The following is a 6,000-nucleotide window of genomic DNA, read 5'->3' on the forward strand; positions in this document are numbered from 1 at the left end:
GTGTTTTTCAATGGAAAGCCTGGATTAAGCTACTTGAACATTGAGCATCAAGATCTATAAGGATAGATCAAAACACTTAATGGTACTTTCAAATGAGCACATACCTTGACATGATCTTGAAGGTGTTCAAGATGGATCAGTCAAAGAAGAAGTACTTGCCTGAGTTGTAAGGTATGAAGTTAAGACTTAAAGCTCGACCACGGCAGAAGAAAGAGAAAGGACGAATGTCGTCCCCTATGCTTTTGTCATAGGCTCTATACGGTATGCCATGCTGAGTACAGCACCTGATGTGTGCCTTGCCACATGCCTGGCAAGAGGGTACAAAGGTGATCCAGGAGTGGATCACTAGACAGCGGTCAAAATTGTCCTTGGGGTAATAAGGACATGTTTCTCGATTATGGAGGTGATAAAGAGTTCGGCATAAAGAGTTACGTCGATGCAAGCTTAACACCTATCCGGATAGCTCTGAGTAGAGATACCGGATACGTATAATGGAGCAACAATTTAGAATAGCTCCAAGTAGAACAGTTATTTCAAATGGCTCCAAATGTAGCGTAGTAGTTGCATCTACAAGATGACATAGAAATTTGCAAAGTACATACGGATCTGAATGTTGCAGACCCGTTGACTAAAACCTCTCTCACGAGCAAAAACATGATCAAACCCAGAACTCATTGAGTCTTAATCACATGATGATGTGAACTAGTTTAGTGACACTAGTAAACTCTTTGGATGTTGGTCACATGGCGATGTGACATGTGAGTGTTAATCACATGACGATGTGAACTAGATTATTGACTCTAGTGCAAGTGGGAGACTGTTGGAAATATGCCCTAGAGGCAATAATAAATTAGTTATTATTATATTTCCTTGTTCATGATAATCGTTTATTATCCATGCTATAATTGTATTGATAGGAAACTCAGATACATGTGTGGATACATAGACAACACCATGTCCCTAGTAAGCCTCTAGTTGACTAGCTCGTTGATCAATAGATGGTTATGGTTTCCTGACCATGGACATTGGATGTCATTGATAACGGGATCACATCATTAGGAGAATGATGTGATGGACAAGACCCAATCCTAAGCCTAGCGCAAAGGTCATGTAGTTCGTATGCTAAAGCTTTTCTAATGTCAAGTATCATTTCCTTAGACCATGAGATTGTGCAACTCCCGGATACCGTAGGAGTGCTTTGGGTGTGCCAAACGTCACAACGTAACTGGGTGGCTATAAAGGTACACTACAGGTATCTCCAAAAGTGTCTATTGGGTTGGCACGAATCGAGACTGGGATTTGTCACTCTGTGTAAACGGAAAGGTATCTCTGGGACCACTCGGTAGGATATCATCATAATGTGCACAATGTGATCAAGGAGTTGATCACGGGATGATGTGTTACGAAACGAGTAAAGAGACTTGCCGGTAACGAGATTGAACAAGGTATCGGGATACCGACGATCGAATCTCGGGCAAGTATCGTACCGCTAGACAAAGGGAATTGTATACGGGATTGATTAAGTCCTTGACATCATGGTTCATCCGATGAGATCATCGTGGAACATGTGGGAGCCAACATGGGTATCCAGATCCCGCTGTTGGTTATTGACCGGAGAGTCATCTCGGTCATGTCTGCATGTCTCCCGAACCCGTAGGGTCTACACACTTAAGGTTCGGTGACGATAGGGTTATAGAGATATTAGTATGCGGTAACCCAAAAGTTGTTCGGAGTCCCGGATGAGATCCCAGACGTCACGAGGAGTTCCAGAATGGTCCGGAGGTAAAGATTTATATATGGGAAGTCTTGTTTTGGTCGCCGGAAAAGTTTCGCACATTATCGGTATTGTACCGGGAGTGCCGAAAGGGGTCCGGGGGTCCACCAAGGGGGTCCACCTGCCCCGGGGGGGCACATGGGCTGTAGGGGTGTGCGCCTTGGCCTATATGGGCCAAGGGCACCAGCCCCAAGAGGCCCATGCACCAAGAGATAAGGGAAAGGAAGAGTCCTAAAAGGGGAAGGCACCTCCTAGGTGCCTTGGGGAGGATGGACTCCTCCCTGGCCGCACCCTTCCTTGGAGGAAGGGCCAAGGCTGCGCCCCCCCCCCCTCTCCCTTGGCCCTATATATAGTGGGGGGAAGGGAGGGCAGCCTAACCTAAGCCCTGGCGCCTCCCTCTCCCTCCCATGACACATCTTCCTCCTCCCGCAGCGCTTGGCGAAGCCCTTTTGGAATCCCGCTACTTCCACCACCACGCCGTCGTGCTGCTGGATCTCCATCAACCTCTCCTCCCCCCTTGCTGGATCAAGTAGGAGGAGACGTCGCTGCTCCGTACGTGTGTTGAACGCGGAGGTGCCGTCCGTTCGGCGCTAGGATCATCGGTGATTTGTATCACGACGAGTACGACTCCATCAACCCCGTTCTCTTGAACGCTTCCGCGCACGATCTACAAGGGTATGTAGATCCACTCCTCCCTCGTTGCTAGATGACTCCATAGATTGATATTGGTGACACGTAGGAAAATTTTGAATTATTGCTACGTTCCCCAACATTGCCGGCCACACGACCAGCTGACGTCGGCTTAGTGAGCTTATCTTTGTTTTTCATTACGTTCAACGCCCTATTTAAAGGGGTGTCGAAAGGGGAGCTCTTAGACGACCCGGCGCTACTGCTTTCAGTGTCCTGCGAAAGGAACGTGAACCATTTAGAAATATTGGGGATTAATTAGAGTGCAACCATATGGAGCTAATTACGCGGGGGTGTATTCCTTACCAGAAGAAGATCAAGCGCCCTGGTCTTCGGATCCATGGTAAGCTCCTTTGTTATCAGGTCCTCCTTGTACCGGGCCCTGACATAGTTCCTGGTCTGGTTGTCACCGCTGTATTTCTCGAAGCGGGGCGGTAGGCCTTGCTCGGCACGCTCTGTGTCCTCCTTGTCCCATATAGGCTCCGCCACTCTGTAACCGCCGGGACCGAGTTTGTGTTCCCCTAAGTTTAACTCCCGCATTTCTTTCCCCCACTGACTTGATTCGGAGGTTGCACTGCTCTCACACTTGATCTTGAACTCCTTGTACTCATCTTCGCTCATCAAAGGATATTTCGCCTTGATCATCTCATAACTATCACCTTTATCAATCATTCTCTTCACCGCGCTTTTCCAAGTAGACAGGGCCGTGCTCATCTTCGTGAGGGCGGCACTGTTCACTTTATTCCCTGAGAGGCGTGTGTTTTCAAATTCGGCGGGGAACTTGTATCGTTCGTGCAGCTTCGTGAAGAGGAGGTTGCACAAATTCCCTCAGTCCTTATGCCTAAGGTTCTCAGTGTTGATCAAAACGGTGCTCCGGAGAATGCACCCGAGCTGAACCGAGTACCCCTTGACTATATGTTTGGGCTCCGTTGGATTCTCGTCGGAGTCTACTTGAGTGAATTCCTCCTTGCCGGTGCGGAGCGCATTCGGGCGCCGGTCCTTCCTTTGCTTCTTCGGTTGGCTGCCATCTGTGTGTGCGCCGCCATCATCAGTGGTGGCATCCTCGGCGGCACCATCAGTGGTGTCATCCCCGACGCCACTAGGGGTTGTGTAATCAAGATCGGTGTCCTCATAGCGGTGAGGTTGTTCCTCCATCTCTTGGGACAGCTCCCAGAATTGCTTGCCGCCCGAACCACCAGCCTCATCGTTGTGGGCCATGTTTCGCTCTAAATAGGAAAAAAGTTCGGTCAAAAAGTTGGTTATTGTCAAGGAACAAGATCATGGTCTCATCATTTAGGGTTTGTCGACACCGAGGCACCCTAAAAGCCTAAGCTTTCATCATTTAGGGTTTGTCGACGCCGAGGCACCCTAAAAGCCTAAGCGTACATCATTTAGGTTCTCATCGACACCGAGGCATCCGAGGCAGCCAAGTTAAGTTTTCATCATTTAGGGTTTATAGATGCCCAGGCACCCTAGGTTGGGCCTAATCACTTGGCACTAATCACTTGGCTCTATTGCCACCTATGGTTTAATACAGCAAGAATAAAGGGGCAGTTGATCCTACTTAATTAAGTACTAAGATACCCTGGCCCATGCATTAGTAGCAAGTACCTCATATGTTCGATTTTTAGCAAAGTCATGCTAAAATTCATGGAAAATTTTAGCATGACCTTTGCTAAAAATAGGACATATGGAGTACCCGAATTTGCCGGAACGGAAGTTAATCGACATTCCGGCAAACTCAAGGGCCTCTTGGGGTACCTGCAAAATCATCACAACACAAAGGGTCTCTCAAGGGCCTCAAGCAGCAGCGGCCCTTCACGAGCGAACTCAATGAGTGTGAACCAACAGAGTGTGGGTCACCACAGATTCTGTAGTCAAAAACCTTCAAGACAGAGTGAAAATAGTTACAATATGCTTGCAAGTAATTTTTCTGTAACTAAGGCACAATATGCTTGCAAGTAAATCACAATATGCTTGCAAGTAATTTTTCTGTAACAGTCTTGCCCCTATTTGAAGGACAAGCAAATAGATACAATGCGTAGCTTTGGCACAATCCTAAGGCACAATCCTCTGACTAATTCATCACTGTAGGCCGGCATGAAACACACTCCTCCAAAAAAGCCTAAAATTCCACTATTATTGCATGTAAAAAAGCCTAAAATCCACTAGTATTGCCTCTAAGAAAGCCTTAAAAGTCCACTATTATTGACAATCAAAATATGATCTGAACTGTAAGGAGTTAACTGAAAAATGAGTGTTAATTGAAGTTTTCCAGTACAGATCATAACTGAAGTTATTCATAGAATATAGTGACATCAAATGCAGTTAATTAGTCTTAATTGTATCTTAGTAAGGTTCATTCTGAAGTCAAAATTCCCCAAACAGTGAAATGGAACAAACAAAAAATGTTCGGGAAATTCCAAAAGAGTCTAAAGGTATGGGTTGGTTTTTGGTTCCAATTTGAAAACCCAAAATTTCATCAACACATTAATTATAATTTGCTTGTGCAAATACTTCTCTCAGGCAGCCACACGCATCTTTCTTCATCCAATTTTTTCCTACAGCATCATTGAACATCTGAAACTTACCAGCTCAACTTGAGAAAAAAATGGATAGGCAGGGACATTTGTGCTTTTTGCCATCTAATCTAATCTACCTCTGCTTGATTAACTATTGTTTTGGTTTTCACTTTGTGCCAGCCCATTAGATTAGTTGGTAAAGTACATGCTTCATCTTACATTCCCTACCTGTGTGTACATGCATTTGCAGGCTTTCAGGCCCTGACTAATTAACTACATTGCTGATCAGAGACCCTGTTGTTTACTGGGAGGTGGTAGTACTACTATGCTAGTGTGCTAGTACTGGTTTTTATTCTTTGGATCCTTCTACTTATGAAGCTCTCTCAAGTAAAGATTTTCAACTAGTAGTACATTTTTGTATGGTGCAAAAGTCCAGCAGCACTAGAACTGAACTGATTGATCTATACATGTTGTAGGAGGAGCTATATCATTTTCTCCATGGGGAATTTTGTGTAGGTGCTTAGACAGCCACACACATCACCAAATTTCAACAGGAGGCGGATACAGACTTACTAACCAGAATTTAGCTAGCAGTGCAGTAACTTGCAAGTGTTAATAGCTATAAACACTGAAATATGCATTTCTATCCATAAGCTGTCAAATATCGTCAAAGATAACAGACATGGTCGAGGGGAGGGAGGGATGGAATGGGGAGGAAGGGTGGAGAGGGAGGAAGGAGGAAGGAGGAGAGGTACCTGGGCGGGCGCGGCCGGTCGCCGGAGGGGGTGGGGTCAGGGTTGGGGTTGGCGGCGGCGGCGTCGAAGGGATGGCTCGATTGGTCGTCGGGGAGGCCTCCTGGGCGCCTCGGTTGGTCGTGGGGAGGCCGGCGGCCGCGATCGTCGTCCTGCACCCCGTGCCCGGACTGAGGTAGAGGCGGCGCAGGGCAGGGGCCAACGCGAGGAGGCTGTCGGCGACGGCGAGGTCGCAGAGGCGTCGGCTATGGCGGAGCTGCAGTGG

This window comes from Triticum aestivum, chromosome 2A (genome assembly GCF_018294505.1).
Source record: "Triticum aestivum cultivar Chinese Spring chromosome 2A, IWGSC CS RefSeq v2.1, whole genome shotgun sequence".
NCBI lineage: Eukaryota > Viridiplantae > Streptophyta > Magnoliopsida > Poales > Poaceae > Triticum > Triticum aestivum.